We start from the raw sequence: 16,816 nt of genomic DNA, 5'->3' as shown, positions 1-16,816 counted from the left end.
ATGCTGCCCCGACATCAGCCAGTGCATAGTGGGAATGTCGATTTTCTTTCGCCCATTTGCTGGGAGTAAGGGCGCCCTCCATTTGCGAGGTGCGCCTGCTGCTTGCAGCACAGGGAGGAGAGGGCGGGGCGGCGGGGGATTCTCTGGCTGGCTGGGGTAAAGGGATCAATAACAATTTAAAATTTATAATTTACAGTTTGATGATTTAGAGTCTCACACACAAACTGTCGAAAGGGGAGTTGGGCCGGCTGCTTCCAAATAGAGCACATTTCATTCATAATGTTGTAAATCCAAGCCCATTATCTATTCATGATTTGAATCCTGGGTTGTGTGAAATCCCAGAAATACACCTTAGACAAAGTGAATCTATGAACTAAGGCCAAACAGGCTAGGACCGCCACTGATTTTACTAAAGTGACAAACTCTCTAGTCTTCACCATCTAAACAGACTTGCTGTTTGGCAGATTGACCTCTAAAACAATAAATGGTGTTCAGACAGAATCAAACCAAGCAATAGGAGAATTTGACTATGTTTCCATAATGTGTGTTCTCTGTCGGCTCTGGACGTATGAAAATAAAAGTGTTCTCTGAATTAAGCAAATCATCTTCAAGTGCTTTCCCAGCCAGGTGTGATGGCTGTGCTTTTGTAGGCAAATGAAGCGTTACTAACAATCCAGTTGTCACCAAACTTCAATTTACGGTGCTACTGCCGATCAAAAGCCTTTATAAACAACTGAAGGACTACATACAGTTGCTATAGAGATATAATTTTTCTTCTTGCTGTAGATATGCAGCATGTTTCACACCATCAACAGGATACAAGAGACATTTTTTTTTCCACTTTTAATGCAACAAAATGATTATAATAAAGAATAGTCTGTAAAGACAGGAGATGGAACATAACTCAGATAAGATACACCTGAGAGGCTTCATGCCAACTTAAAGAGTGTTTTTATCCAAATAAAATAAAGAATGAAAAGAAAACAAAATGAATGAAATTGTCATGGTCTGGAGTCTGCGACTCCGTGTTTATGTTTCAGTTATTATTATTCTGTGGTTTTGTTTATTTTGGGTTTCTTCTACACTCCTTTTTCACGTTTCATGTTCTTATGTTCTGTGTTCCCCAGTCTGTGTTAAGTTTGTGTGTTGTGTCATTACGTGTATGTGTTTCTTGTTTTATTGTGAAGGTCTGCGTTTTATGTGAGTGTTTTCAGTTTGCTTCCCTGGTCTCGTCACGTTAAATACTCCCAGCTGTGTCCCCCACCTGTGTGTAATCTCCCTTTGTTTCTCTGAGTGTATTTTAGTCGTGTTTTCTGTCGTAGTAGTTGCTGGTTTGTCTGTGTTGTTCCCCTCGGTCTTGCTGCATCTCTCCGTCCGTCTTCCGTGTATTTCCTCGTAACTCCCTGCGTATCTGTTTCTGGTTAGTTTCTGTTAGTGTTTCTCAGTTTAGGTTTTCTTAGTTTCATGCTCACCCTTGCCGTTTCTGTTTGTATCAACTTTTGTTCAATAAATACTCACCTGCACCAGAGCTGCCGCATTTTGGGTCCTATCTACAACTCCACACGACATGAAAGTAATAATGATGTAGTGATCTGTTGAGTCAAGTTATGAGATAAGTGATAACTGAACCTGTTGTGTTTTGTGTACACAGTTACGCTGATTTTATATTGAAATCTGAAAATGACAAACTTCAACACACTGGCCTAAACAGACGCACTCATAGTCAGAGTGACACATTTTTCTGTAAAAGGCTCATCATTTAAAATCATTTAAAATATGAAACAACAGCCAATTTTGACTTCAAACAACAACTTGCAAAAAAGTGTATAACCTCTTCCAATCATTTAACAATGCTCAACAAAATACAAACACAGTACTCAGTGTGAATCAGTGCACAACCGCTTGTCAGTTTAGCCTATTACACACCCTTCATGGTGCCGTTTCATATTGTCGTTCTATATGGAGGGTGTCATATTTGTCTTCTTGCAATGAGATGGATCCAGAATCAGAAATGCTTTGATGTAAACATTATTGATTGCATGACTTTTTAAAAACTGTGACTGAAAACTGAAAGACTGGAAATATGAGAGAAAATACATGTAAACCAAAATAAAATTTATTAGAGTCGAAGAAATTGCCACTTTTGACACTCACTCTCATCTGCCTTAGACCTCCTCCATACATGCTGGTAAAGAACAACAAAAATGTGGCATCTTTGAAGGCCACCAGACTGATTGCTAAGTGAAGATTTGTGTGAAGGAGTGTCAAACAGGTGCTTCACTGATTTCATACTGATCTAGGTAGTTTCTAATAGTTATAAATAGGTTATTTCTGTTTGGTTACCATAGCTAAAACCGTGGGGTTTGAACTGCTTGAATGACATCCATGTTAATGTTTTTGCAAAAGGGTGGAGAAAATATGTCAAGAGGTGTTTTCTGCTCTGCTGAGATAGTGATGTTGAAAACTGAGTGGATGCCAGATTAGGTAGGTCAAAGCAATCAAGACAAACTGTAACTTCACTCTGTAACACAATCTTTTTGTCTAAATCTGCTTTTATTTCATTTAATTTTCCACCGTGTCCCTACTTTAATTGAAATCAGTTGGTACAAATGTTTGTGCACAATGTAAAACAGATTTTTGATTCAAACTGAATCCCAGTACATAACACAGCATTTAGGAAGAGCAGCACAAAATGCTGAAGTTCATACAATTGAGAGAAACACTTTACAAATCTAATTCAGTTCTGTTTAAATTGTCCATGTTTTTAATTAATAGTTGGTTTTGTTTTTTTTTTTACTTTTTGGTGAAACAGCTGCAGGACTGCTTTCCTGCTCTGTGTAGAAACAATAGAGGTAAAATTAGACTGATGGGCAGAGTGAACCAATCAACAGACAATAAAATGACACATCTGTCTGTGTTACGGAACAGATTTGAGTTATGCAGACCAACTGTAACAAGCATTCCCAGAAAAGACACCACCAGTATTATCATTATTGCTGTGATGGTGTAGAAAGCTTTTTGTTTTGAATGATCAATCTTCTCCCTGTTTGCTCCCATTTCTCCTGAACCTGAACCAATCAGAACACAGAGAACAGAGACGCTACAAAAAGAGACGATAATTAACGATGCCATCATCAGACAGAAATATGGAACATAGGGAACATCAGGGTAATATAGAGCTGTTACTCCAAGCAATCCAAAGCACATCAACCACACACACAAAATGCAGATGTTTCTGATCCTGACCCCACCCGACTGTCTCAACCCCATATAGGTGACAGGGTGAACAACAGCCAGGTAGCGCTCCACACATGTCACAATGTTAAAGAATATCCCTGCAGAATAGACAAAAGAAACTGAATATAACCCCATTAGAAGCAACATTGAGTTATTCGTGTATGTGCCACATAAGTAAGCAATGACCCCCAGTACATTTGTCAGTTCAATGGCAGTCAGATTATAGGTGAAAATGTCAGAGTGACTTGTTGTTGACAAGAATGACTGCTGCTGCCATCGTTGGTAAGCCACGCAGAGGATGAAGATGGAGAGAAAAAGGATGACAGATATCTTGATGATGAGAAAAGAAATGGTGACCGAAATCCCAGTGCTTGATGTCAAGCAGTCGAAGGCAGAGGAAGACGAGTTATTTGACATGCTGATTAATGTGCTGTTTGGCGCTTGTGTGGAGAAAAAGGGGGAAAAAGGTTGGTCAGGAAACGACACTTTACTTCATGGTATTTGACTTATGAATATCAAATATATAATATATTTTTTAAAAAAATTACCTTTGCAATTTAACATTAATTTCTTATTTATTTTTAGACACAATACAACTTAAAAGTAATAATAATACTAATAGATATATTTTGAATATTTTTAATTTTGATACAACTCACTACTACCAAAAATATTAGAAACTGCAGAGATATTTACCAACGTAACTAATGTCTCTGAGAAATAAGTAAAAAAAATCTTTCTATACTTTGTATGGTGACCTGTGTGAGGTATAACTGGTACTAACTGAAGAAAAAACTGACATGAAACATAGAGGTGATGTTAGTTACTGAAAAAAAATAATATACAGTTAATAATACTAATGATGTCCACCTTACCAATTGTAGCTCTCATTTTAAGTCCTTTTCCTTCAGATTATGTGCCACATAAGTAAGCAATGACCCCCAGTACATTTGTCAGTTCAATGGCAGTCAGATTATAGGTGAAAATGTCAGAGTGACTTGTTGTTGACAAGAATGACTGCCGCTGCCATCGTTGGTAAGCCACGTAGAGGATGAAGATGGAGAGACAAAGAACAACAAATATCTTGGTGATGAAAAAAGAAATGGTGATTGAAATTCCAATGCTTGAGGTAAAGCAGTCAAAGGCAGAGGAAGACGAGTTATCTGACATGCTTCTTAATGTGGCGTTTGGGGCTTGTGTGGAGAAATGAGATGCGAAAAAAGCTAGTTAGTTAACAGTTAATTAAAATCCCCCCCATATTTACATTTGCAGCACCAATTTCTATGAAATTTGATATATGAATAGCAAATAGATATGATGCATGAAGAATAGTCATTTTACAATTTGATTGCTGTTATCAGATAACAACTAATTTAATGTGTTAATTGATTGTGTTTTGACATGTCAAGTCTTAAAATAAATAAAACAATAAATAAGTAAAATTATTTCATTATATTTACTAAAATTTTCTTTTTCTTTGGTGGGCTAAAGTGTTGTAGTGAAATTACTGAAAAAATAACTACTAAATGAACTAGCAAATACATTTTAAATATATTTAAAATATCATTACATTTTAACAATTCAACAATGCCAAAAATGTTATAAACTGCAAAGATGACTCATTAAGCTATTTACCAGAGTAAGCAATATCTCAGATAAATACATAAAAAATACTGTCTTTACTTTGTATGGTGACCTGTGTGAGATGTGAACTGAAGTAAAGTTTACATGAAATGTAGAGGTGTGACCAACCTCTGTTAGTGACCAGTGAAAATTAACATACCAACACTAATAACAATAATAATGATAATAATGATAGTCTCCACTGTACCATTTATGTCTCTCGTTTTAATTTGCTTTTCCTTCAGATCCACATTCACATGCTGCTCTTCACTGGTAACCAGCCAGCAGTGTGTAAGTTTATGTGCAAGTGTATTACTAAATGTGGTATAATGATGGGCATCGCTCAAACTAATGATGGACTTTGCATGATCCCACACTGTAAAATGTGATGACATCTGTTGGCTGCTAAACTGGCTTTGTGTTTTGTGTTTCAGGTGCCCAGTAGGTGGGGTTAGGTCAGCTTAGCTAGATTGGCCATCGGGCATACTGGGCAAATGCCCAGTATGCCAGTATGGTTATAATAACAGTATGGTTATTTTTCATTTTTATTCAATTCAATTCAATTTTATTTACAGTGGGGCAAAAAAGTATTTAGTCAGCCACCGATTGTGCAAGTTCCCCCACTTAAAATGATGACAGAGCTCAGTAATTTGCACCAGAGGTACACTTCAACTGTGAGAGACAGAATGTGAAAAAAAAATCCATGAATTCACATGGTAGGATTTGTAAAGAATTTATTCGTAAATTAGGGTGGAAAATAAGTATTTGGTCACCTCAAACAAGGAAAATCTCTGGCTCTCACAGACCTGTAACGTCTTCTGTAAGAAGCTTTTCTGTCCCCCACTCGTTACCTGTATGAATGGCACCTGTTTGAACTCATCATCTGTATAAAAGACACCTGTCCACAGCCTCAAACAGTCAGACTCCAAACTCCGCCATGGCCAAGACCAAAGAGCTTTCGAAGGACACCAGGAAAAGTATTGTAGACCTGCACCAGACTGGGAAGAGTGAATCTACAATAGGCAAGCAGCTTGGTGTGAAAAAATCAACTGTGGGAGCAATCATCAGAAAATGGAAGACATACAAGACCACTGATAATCTCCCTCGATCTGGGGCTCCACGCAAGATCTCATCCCGTGGGGTCAAAATGATCATGAGAACGGTGAGCAAAGATCCCAGAACCACACGGGGGGACCTGGTGAATGACCTGCAGAGAGCTGGGACCAAAGTAACAAAGGTCACCATCAGTAACACACTACAACGGCAGGGAATCAAATCCCGCAGTGCCAGACGTGTTCCGCTGCTGAAGCCAGTGCATGTCCAGGCCCGTCTGAAGTTTGCCAGAGAGCACATGGATGATACAACAGAGGACTGGGAGAATGTCATGTGGTCAGATGAAACCAAAGTAGAACTTTTTGGTATAAACTCAACTCGTCGTGTTTGGAGGAAGAAGAATACTGAGTTGCATCCCAAGAACACCATACCTACTGTGAAGCATGGGGGTGGAAACATCATGCTATGGGGCTGTTTTTCTGCCAAGGGGACAGGACGACTGATCCGTGTTAAGGACAGAATGAATGGGGCCATGTATCGTGAGATTTTGAGCCAAAACCTCCTTCCATCAGTGAGAACTTTGAAGATGAAACGAGGCTGGGTCTTCCAACATGACAATGATCCAAAACACACACCGCCCGGGCAACAAAGGAGTGGCTCCGTAAGAAGCATTTGAAAGTCCTGGAGTGGCCTAGCCAGTCTCCAGACCTCAACCCCATAGAAAATCTGTGGCGGGAGTTGAAAGTCCGTGTTGCTCGGCGACAGCCCCAAAACATCACTGCTCTCGAGAAGATCTGCATGGAGGAATGGGCCAAAATACCAGCTACTGTGTGTGCAAACCTGGTAAAGACCTATAGTAAACGTTTGACCTCTGTTATTGCCAACAAAGGTTATGTTACAAAGTATTGAGTTGTATTTTTGTTATTGACCAAATACTTATTTTCCACCCTGATTTACGAATAAATTCTTTACAAATCCTACCATGTGGATTCATGGATTTTTTTTTTCTTCTTCACATTCTGTCTCTCACAGTTGAAGTGTACCTCTGGTGCAAATTACTGACCTCTGTCATCATTTTAGGTGGGGGAACTTGCACAATCGGTGGCTGACTAAATACTTTTTTGCCCCACTGTATATAGCGCCAAATCACAACAAAAGTCGCCTCAAGACGCTTTATATTGTACAGTAGATACGGAGAAAAACCCAACAATCATATGACCCCCTACGAGCAAGCACTTTGGCGACAATGGGAAGGAAAAACTCCCTTTTAACAGGAAGAAACCTCCAGCAGAACCAGGCTCAGGGAGGGGCGGCCATCTGCTGTGACCGGTTGGGGTGGGAGAAGGAAGACAGGATAAAGACATGCTGTGGAAGAGAGACAGAGGTTAATAACAGATATGATTCAATGCAAAGAGGTCTATTAACACATACTGAGTGAGAAAGGTGACTGGAAAGGAAAAACTCAATGCATTATGGGAATCCCCGGCAGCCTATGTCTATTGCAGCATAACTAAGGGAGGATTCAGGGTCACCTGGTCCAGCCCTAACTATATGCTTTAGCAAAAAGGAAAGTTTTAAGCCTAATCTTAAAAGTAGAGATAGTGTCTGTCTCCCGAATCCAAACTGGAAGCTGGTTCCACAGAAGAGGGGCCTGAAAACTGAAGGCTCAGCCTCCCATTCTACTTTTAAATACTCTAGGAACAACAAGTAGGCCTGCAGAGCGAGAGCGAAGTGCTCTAATAGGGTGATATGGTACTATAAGGTGAATAGTAGTATAATTCATTCTTAATTCAGAATTATACTTTCTGTTACCTTTTCTCTCCAAACCTCTGTGCTTGCTGATCACAATATACTTGATACCCTTTCTTCATTAAATCATACATTTTAAAAGTAAGATTATCTGAAATCACTGACACTTTTGTGCCATCTTCACTCCCATCCCCCCATCCGACATTAACAAACACGCTCCAAGGTCAAGCCAAATAAACAATTAAAATCATCAAATTTTGCCAATAGGCGAACTTTATCTATAAGAGACTTAATAAAATTCACTCAACTTTTTGATGAGAACCTGGACCAGATGTAATTAGTTTTATTTCTGTAAAACTATGAATACAGCAAATAAAAATACTTAGAATTATGATGCTTAAAATGAAGTAAACAGTATTTTGATATGGGGACAGTGCTTTTGCAAGTCTCTCTGGTTACAGGAATCTTGATCTGATTGCAACACAGGACACACAAGACTTAGGTAGGTTCCTTTTTCAAATCAGCATTTTATAAAATTTTAGTCTTTAACTCCAACCCAAATTATGTGCATACAAAAATTAGAAGAGGAACAATATTCCATTAAATCCACAACAACCAGAAATCCTTTTTAAAATAAATAAATAATCAAGACTATTATTGTGTTTAGGAAACAAACAAACAACTTTGTTTTCTATGAAAATGTTTAAATAATGTACATTTCATATGAACAGTCAACTGTCAGAGTGATTTTACTAGAGTTACAAACTCTCTGCCCTTTACTATCTAAACAGACTTGCTGTTTAAATAGTTTGCTCTTTGGCAGATTGACCTCTACACAAAGACTGGTGTGCAGATAGAATCAAACCAAGCTATTGGAGGATTTGACTATGTTTCCATGTGTAACAAAACATACAAAATTATTATAATAAAGATCTTTCTGTAATAACAAGAGATCGAAAATAATTCAGATAAGATGCAACTAAAAGGTTTAACACCAACTTGAAGACAGTGTTTTATCCAAATAAAATAAAGAATGAACAGAAAAAGAGATGAATGAAATCATGATGTAGTGATCTGTTGAGTCAAGTTGTGAGATACGTGATAATAGAACTTTTATGAGGTTATTTGAAGGTTGTATTTGGTGTCCACAATAACACTGATTTTATCTTAAAATCTGAAATTAAAAAATGTTTTCTTTAATAAACCAGACATTTTATTTTTTATTTAGTTCATAACATCACTCTGTAACACCAAGTGTCTCATGTTTGATGTTTTTGAGACTTCCAAATCATCAGTGTGACTGTTTTTTTTTACCCTAAAAATCTCACGTGCTGTTCTACTGTAAGCAATAAATTGCACAGAAATTCAGGCTGAAGCAAAAATGATACATATTAAAACTCACACTTGCACACTGATTTTTAATTATACACAGTATTAAATTCCATTCTTTTGAATTTGTTTGGCGACAGTGAAAGACTGGACTCAGAGTGGTCAAGCTCAAAAAAGAATCTTTATTTTTACATTTCCGGAAATGGAGACCCGCCACACGAACACACAAGCTCAGGTCTGAATTCTCTGCAGCTAAATCCATATATATATTTCTGCACTACGTCACACCGACACACCGTTTACTTAGTTCCTCTTTTTTTGTGTCTGGTTTCCTGTGCAGCTCTGCACTAAACTTCCCCTTTCTTTACTTCCCTTTTCTAAAGTCTGTTGCCAGATCGACCTGTCACCCTCTGACCTAGTTTTTGTCTCGTCTGGGCTTGGTTTCTAAAGGCCTCTCTTATTAAAATACATAAAACAATATAATCAGAAAATAAGCATTAAGAATATATATATATATATATCTTGTAACAACAGTTAAAGAGCTGTGACATGTTTCTGACACATGACAGGATATGTTTTTATTTAACGATAAAGTTACATTAACTTGAATTGATGTGCTATGTAAAAAGATCAGTAGTGTAAAAAAAAAAATATATATATATATATATATATATTAGGGGTGCAACGATACACAAAATTCACGGTTCGGTTCGGTTCGATACTTTGGTGTCACGGTTCGATATTTTTTCGATACAAAAAAAATGTTCATGCCTTTTTAATTTGTCATTTATTAAAATTATAAATATATATTTTAACTCAAAAGTACAGTTTTTAAATTTAACCCTAACCCTTGTGCGTGTTTTTTATTTTGACAGCAAATGCGCACCTGCGGACCACTTATGTGCAGCCCTGGTTATTTAGCTCGTCATATTGCGGCCACAGAAATTCTTTTGTCCATGAAACCATAAAGCTGCACTTTCTTTTTGCCTTATAGTCTGATTTGTCATAACTTCTCCGTTTTGTGGTAAGCTTTTCTTTGGCTGTCACTTCTTCACCCTGACCTGTCTTATTTGGCTCAGCAGAACTAAAATATATATCGTGCTGCTTTTACACACGCACTCACATAAGCTCAGCGATTCTCTGCGCGATCAGCCTCTCACATGTTTAAGCTTGCTGCGGGAGATTTCACTTGTCATGTTTGCATAGTAAGCTAACGATTAATAAGACGATGTCAGAGGAATTGGTGCACAAATTATCATCACTCACAGATCAGTGCTGTCGCTCTCTATACACAGTTCACACAATTGCAAAGTGAAAGCAAAAAAACAAGCGCAAATTCAAACGCGATTTCAATATGTCACATATTGACAGTGGCTCACCAATGCCAATGACATAATTACCCAGCTACATTTCTGAAAGAATGCAAAAGCATTGACATATATTTTTCCTACAATAGCCCGACGGGCAGGGAAGAGATAGATTTTGGTAGCCCGACTGAAAAAATTGCTAGCCCCAGGACGTCGGGCTAGCGATATTGCAAGCCCTGTATCTGATTGAGGAATCACTCATCTTTGGAAAAGAGAGTTTATTACAGAGAAATGTCTCTTTCCAAAATAAAAGCTATACTATCCGCTTCTTCTGGGCTATATTCTCAACAGCATAAGGAGAATCATGTGCTAACAGCTGTCTAAATGACTCGGCTAAAGTTAGTAGCATGCTTGTTGTTTTTGTCTTTGCACTAGGATGATGTCGGCGTAAATGTGCAGTCATATTCGTTGTGTTCCCACTAGTGCTTTCAGGTTGATCTCGTTGAAATGACCTTAACGCCACAACACGGCAAATCTCCGTTAACGAGCTACCGCCGATCGCCCCGTGCATGGGGCTAGACGGCCAACACGTTAACGAGCTAACTGCGCTAACACACTAGTTCCCACTCATGTAATTGAGCATTGCATGGCACATCCAACATACTGTTTTACTTTAGTCCATGACTCGCTTACCTTCAGGGTCATACGTCACATGAAAACCAAAATAATTCCAAACGCCAGATCTGAATGTTGCAAGGAGAGCTTAACTTCTGTCTTGCTAGCTTGCCCTGCGCTCTTCCTTCTGACTATGCTGTCTGTGTGGAGCGCTCAGTGGATCTGCGCTCGACAGTGCAGCCTAGGCGGAGTAGTCGAACGCAGATTCACTGAGCGCTCAACACAGACAGCATCGTCAGAAGGAAAGTTGATAAAATAAATTACAAATGTTGTATTGTTCGATACATATGCGTACCGAACCGAAAGCACTGTATCGAACGGTTCAATATCGATACGAATATCGTTGCACCCTTAATATATATATATATATATCTTTCATCTTATGTGTGGAAATGAAATGGGATGATTTAAATGAAAAGGAAAGCATAGAGCTAAGAACCTCCAGCTTTGTCATTACTCTTTTATGTATATATTTTAAAGCCCTTATAGTTCCACACGTGAGAATATTTGTAGTCCTCTGCATTTAACCCATTCATTCAGTGGACAGCTACCAATCCAGGAGCAGTGTGTAGAAATGGTTCCTTTGGTCAAGGTTACCTCAGGGTAGCCGTTTGGTGGATTCAAACAGCCGGCCATTCTCTAATGGGGCAACCACTTTACCTACTGAGCTATCCCTGCTCCCTGCTTTTTACCATTATTAGACGTTATTGAAGCTGCAAGGCACTTTTCCTGCTCTGTGTAGAAACAATAGAGGTAAAATCAGACTGACGGGCAGAGTGAACCAATCAACAGACAATAAAAGGAAACATCTCTCTGTGTTACGTAACAGATTTGAATTATACAGACCAAATATAACAAGCATTCCTAGAAAACACACCAACAGTACTATCATTATTGCTGTGATGGTGTAGAAAGCTTTCTGTTTTGAATGATCAACCTTCGATATTTTTGCTCCCATTTCTCCTGAACCTGGACGAATCAGAACACAGAGAACAGAGAGGCTACAAAAAGACATGATAATTAACGATGCCATCATCAGACAGAAATATAGAACATAGGGAACATCAGGGTAACACAAAACTGCTGCTCCAAGACAACCAAAGCACATCAACCACACACATCCAGTGCAGATGTTTCTGATCCTGACCCCACCCGAATGTCTCATCCCCATATAGGTGATGGGGTGAACAACAGCCAGGTAGTGCTCCACACATGTCACAGTGTTAAAGAATATCTCTGCAGGGTAGACAATAGAAAGTGAATGGATCCCCATTTGAAGTAATACTGAGTTACTGGTGTATATGCCACATAAGTAAGCAATGGCCCCTAATACATATATCAATTCAATAGCAGTCATATGATAGGTGAAAATGTCAGAGTGAGTTGTTGCTGCCAAGGACTGCTGCTGCCATCGTTGGTAAACCACGTAGAGAATGAGTACAGAGAGAAAAAGTACAACAAATATCTTGGTGACGAGAAAAGAAGTGTTCATCGAAATCCCAATGCTTGAGGTAACACAGTCAAAGGCAGAGGAAGACGAGTTATCTGACATGTTGCTTAATGGGGTGTTTGGGGCTTGTGTGGAGACAAAAAAGGAAAACCGTTAGTCGGGACATCTAATTAAAGAAATTTACCAAAGTAAACAATGTCTCAGATAAATACACCAAAAATACTGTCTATGCTTTAAATGGTGACCTGCCTGAGGTGTAACTGGTGCTAACTGAAGCAAAAACCCACATGAAATATAGAGGTGTCATTTATTAATCCTTTTTTTATCCAGGTAAAAATCTCATTGAGATTAAAAATCTCATTTCCAAGAGAGTCCTGGCACTGACATCTTTTAATGACCAGTGAAAATGCACATAGCAATAAAAAAATAATAAAAATAATAATCCCATCTTACTATTTGTTGTTCTCCTTTTTAGTATTGTTTTAATCCAAACACACACGTTGCTCTTCACTGACATCCAGCCAACAGTATGTAAGGATGTGCAAATGTATTACTGAATGTGGTATAAAGATGGGCATCAGTCAAACAAGTGATGGACTTTGCATGATCCCACACTGTAAAATGTGACGGCATCTGTTGGCTGCTGGACTGGCAGGTTGTTTTTGATTGTGTACATTGTTCATTATCCAGTGTGTTGTCCACACTGTCTTTTTCTCTGGTCCCCTTCCCAATCGGACGAGGAGCGACATTTTTGGGACCATGAAGCAGAGTTGCAGTCCTACATGCCTCTCTGCAGCTTTTCTCTCCTTGCTATCCCCCCAAAACCCCATCCCCTTAGAGACTGTGTCAGCTTCTACAGAGAGAAAAAACAAACTAAAAATCAGCAAAAACAAAAACTTAAATATGAAAAATCACAAAGAAAGAACAATACAGTATCCACATCTGCACCTATTAGTGCATGACTTAATAATTGATCAACAAATCAACTTACTCTGCCTTGCAGAAACCTGGTTGCAACAGGATGATTATGTTAGTTTAAATGAATGAACAACACCGAGTCATTCTAACTACCAGAAACTTCGAAACACAGGCTGAGGGGGCGGTGTTGCAGCAATTTTCTACACCAGCCTAACCATTTTCATTCTCAGTTGTAGAATAAATTCTGCATTTGTAAATTCTTGTTTGAATTCCAATTTAATAAACTGATTTTTTAAAATGCTTTTTTAAAAACCCTGAGTTTCCCAGAGAAGGACATATGTGGAATTTGGACACATTTTCCGTGCATCCTACTGAAAATGATGTTGCTTTGCCCTCACATCTGGAATCCCAGCTACTAGAAGTTTCCACTGACAGCACTTTAATGTTGCAGTGGGGGAAACTGGACCTGAGCTCCTTCTGGATTCCTTTCTCAAAGGAGTACCCATGTCTGGCACTAAGAACTGTGAAACTCCTGCTCCCGTTCACCACATATCCGTGTGAATCAGGATTTTCCATTGTGGCCACAACCAAGACCAAAGCCCAAAACAGACTCAGAGCAACACTGAAAGCTACTCTGAGAGTGAGCCTTTCCTCCATTCCACCCAGACTCGAAATGTTTGTGTCTCAGAGACAGGCTCAAGTGCAGGGCTGCCCAATCCCAGTCCTCGAGAGCTACTATCCTGCAGCTTTTAGATGCATCCCTACTCCAACACAGCTGAATCAAATGGTTTGATTACCTCTTCAGTATGCCATCGTGTTTGGCAAAGGCCTGATAACAAGCCATTCATTTGATTCGGGTGTGTGGGAACAAGGATGCATCTAAAAGCTGCAGGACGGTAGCTCTCGAGGACCGGGATTGGGCAACCCTGCTCAAGTGTCTCATTGGGAGGTGAACATAAAAAGGGAGTTGCAGCTTGCAAAAAAATTTGAATGTTGTGATTGTTGTTGTTCATTTGTCTCCAATATAAAGAGTAACTTTTGGTTCTGCCAATGAAAAAAGGTTTACTGCTGAAGCAACTTTCATATTCTGCTGTATGTTAATTTGCGCTTTATTGAAATTTTATTACAGTTTATTCATTTAATTGGAAAATTATTTTCAATGTATTTATTTTAACACCACATTATTTATCCGATTTCTATTTTTCTTTTGCTGTAGTAAAATTGAATTATTAATTATTTTTTGTTATTAACTCTGACTTGAGCCTTTGAATTTCTACTTGCAGTTTGATTTTTTTCATGAATTGTTAACCTGTTTGGCATTTTGTTTTATGTCCAGGTTCAAGTACACATAATAAATAAATGAGTTTGGGATTGTTACATTGTATCATTTCATCATCATGCTTATTTGACAAGGTTTTAGCCGTTAAAATTAACTAGACTTGATTTACCTATTAAATATAAATCAAACCAAATGCAACGTCAATATATTCAACGCAGTGTTAATATCTGAATGGGCCCCGGGCCACTTTGTAGTGGAAAAGTCGGACCTGAGGTAAAAAGGTTAAGAACCCCTGCTCTTGATCTTTTACATTTTCTGAAAGCCCTCTTTTGTCTGATCATTTCTTAATAACAGTACAAATTTTTGTGAGCAATGTAACAAAAACTTTAAAAACCTTAAAGTCCATTGGACCCAGGTCACATGGACTAAGGCCCGTCCACCAGACCCTCGCCCTCGGGCACCCTCCCCGGGCCTGGCTCCAGGGCGGGACCCCGGTAACTAGGGGTGAAGTCACTGAGGCAGATAAACAACTCTTTGGTGGCAGAGCCCCTGAGGTGGATGAGGTCTGCCTCGAGTTCCTCAAGGCTCTGGATGTTTTAGGGCTGTCTTGGTGGACACGCCTCTACAATGTTGAGTGTTGATCAGGGGTAGTCCCTCTGGATTAGGAGACCGGGGTGGTGGTTCCCATCTTTAAGAATTTTTAAGAATTCCAGCTATAGGGGAATCACACTCCTCAGTCTCCCTAGGAAGTCTATGCCAGGGTGCTGGAAAGGAGAGTCCGTTCATTAGTCAAACCTTGGATAGAGGAGGAACAAAGTGGTTTTGGCCCTGGTTGTGGAACACTGGACGAGCTCTTCATCCTCTCAAGGATACTTGAGCGTGCATGGGAGTTTGCCCAACCAGTCTACATGTGCTTTGTGGACCTGGAATTTTGTATGATGGGTTGGCATGATTCCTGCAGCCACACACAAACATTAATCTGACAAGGTCAAAGCTGGATCATGTCCACTCACAAAAAATCCTGACATTAGAACGAACCTTTTCATTACTCAAACTGCATTTCTCATTCACTATATTAATTACATTTATATTTCCATTATTTCTTTGACCAAGAAAAAAAGATGATTTCCTTTTAACCGAAGTACATACTTATAAATACATCTTCATTTATAGGATGATTAAACACAAGAGATTCATCTGAAAGACTAAAAACATCAAATGTAGCTAAAATGTGAACTTTACTTAAAACAAACTTAAGTAGGATACATTTTCTTTTGAACACATCTTTTAGAAAAAGCAAAAAATCCCTATTTTTAATGCTGTTGTTAAATAAGCTTGACTCCAACATTCACCTAATAATTTAAATACCAAAGACTGGAAAATTTGAATGAAAACATGGCAAACATAAATGGAGTTTACATAATGTACATTTCATAATGAGCATGAACAGTCATCTTTACTGGAATGCCAGTTCTTAACTATATAAACAGACTTGCTGTTTGACAGAATCCCCTCTAAATGACCTCTAAATAAAGCCTGGTGTTTGTTCATATTGACTTAAACCAAGCATTTAGAGAATTTGACTACGTTTCCATAATGTGTGCTCTTTGCTGACTGTGAACGTGTAAAATCAAGTGTTCTCTGAATTAAACAAATTTTCTCCACGTTCGTTCCCAGCCAGGTGTGATGGTTTCGTTTGTTTAAGCAAATGAAGGTTACTGTGAATCAAATGGCCACTACTTCAACTTCAACCTGCAGTGCTACTGCTAATCAAAAACCTGACATTAAAAACAACTGAGGGGCTGCATACAGTTGCCATAGAGATGGTATTTTTGTCGCTAGGAATACAGTATGTCTTACACCATCAATAGGATACAAGCCACATATATATTAAAGACACGATATTATCGTTTTGGACATTTCTTTCTCACATTTATGATCATATATACAGATTCAGTATATATACAGGATGGATGCGCTTTATAGTTTGTTATTTTTATTGTCCCATTTAGCTACTCTTTTCTATTTCACTCTCTTTCTTTTTCCAATTCAAATGACATGGATCATTTTTAGTAATCCAAATACTTAAAATCTTCATCTCCTTGTTAATTTTTAAAGCAATTACAGGTTCTTATAAGTTTAGTCCAAACCAAACTCCTTCGGTCTTTTCCGGTTTAGCTTAGCACCAGAAGCTGT

General features: G+C 38.5%; 1 long non-coding RNA gene across 1 annotated transcript; it reads left to right on the top strand.

Annotated features, from left to right (window-relative positions):
- The first annotated feature begins 520 nt into the window (after positions 1-520).
- Positions 521-13,277, top strand: LOC120725798. Its single transcript, XR_005694217.1, has 3 exons — positions 521-531; positions 6,170-6,172; positions 13,164-13,277. It is a non-coding gene; the product is annotated as an uncharacterized LOC120725798 (long non-coding RNA).
- The last annotated feature ends 3,539 nt before the right edge of the window (positions 13,278-16,816 follow it).

Source organism: Simochromis diagramma, unplaced genomic scaffold (assembly GCF_900408965.1).
Source record: "Simochromis diagramma unplaced genomic scaffold, fSimDia1.1 OVJJ01000734.1, whole genome shotgun sequence".
NCBI lineage: Eukaryota > Metazoa > Chordata > Actinopteri > Cichliformes > Cichlidae > Simochromis > Simochromis diagramma.
Note: the sequence above shows the minus strand (reverse complement) of the source record. Positions and strands in the feature narration are given on the sequence as shown.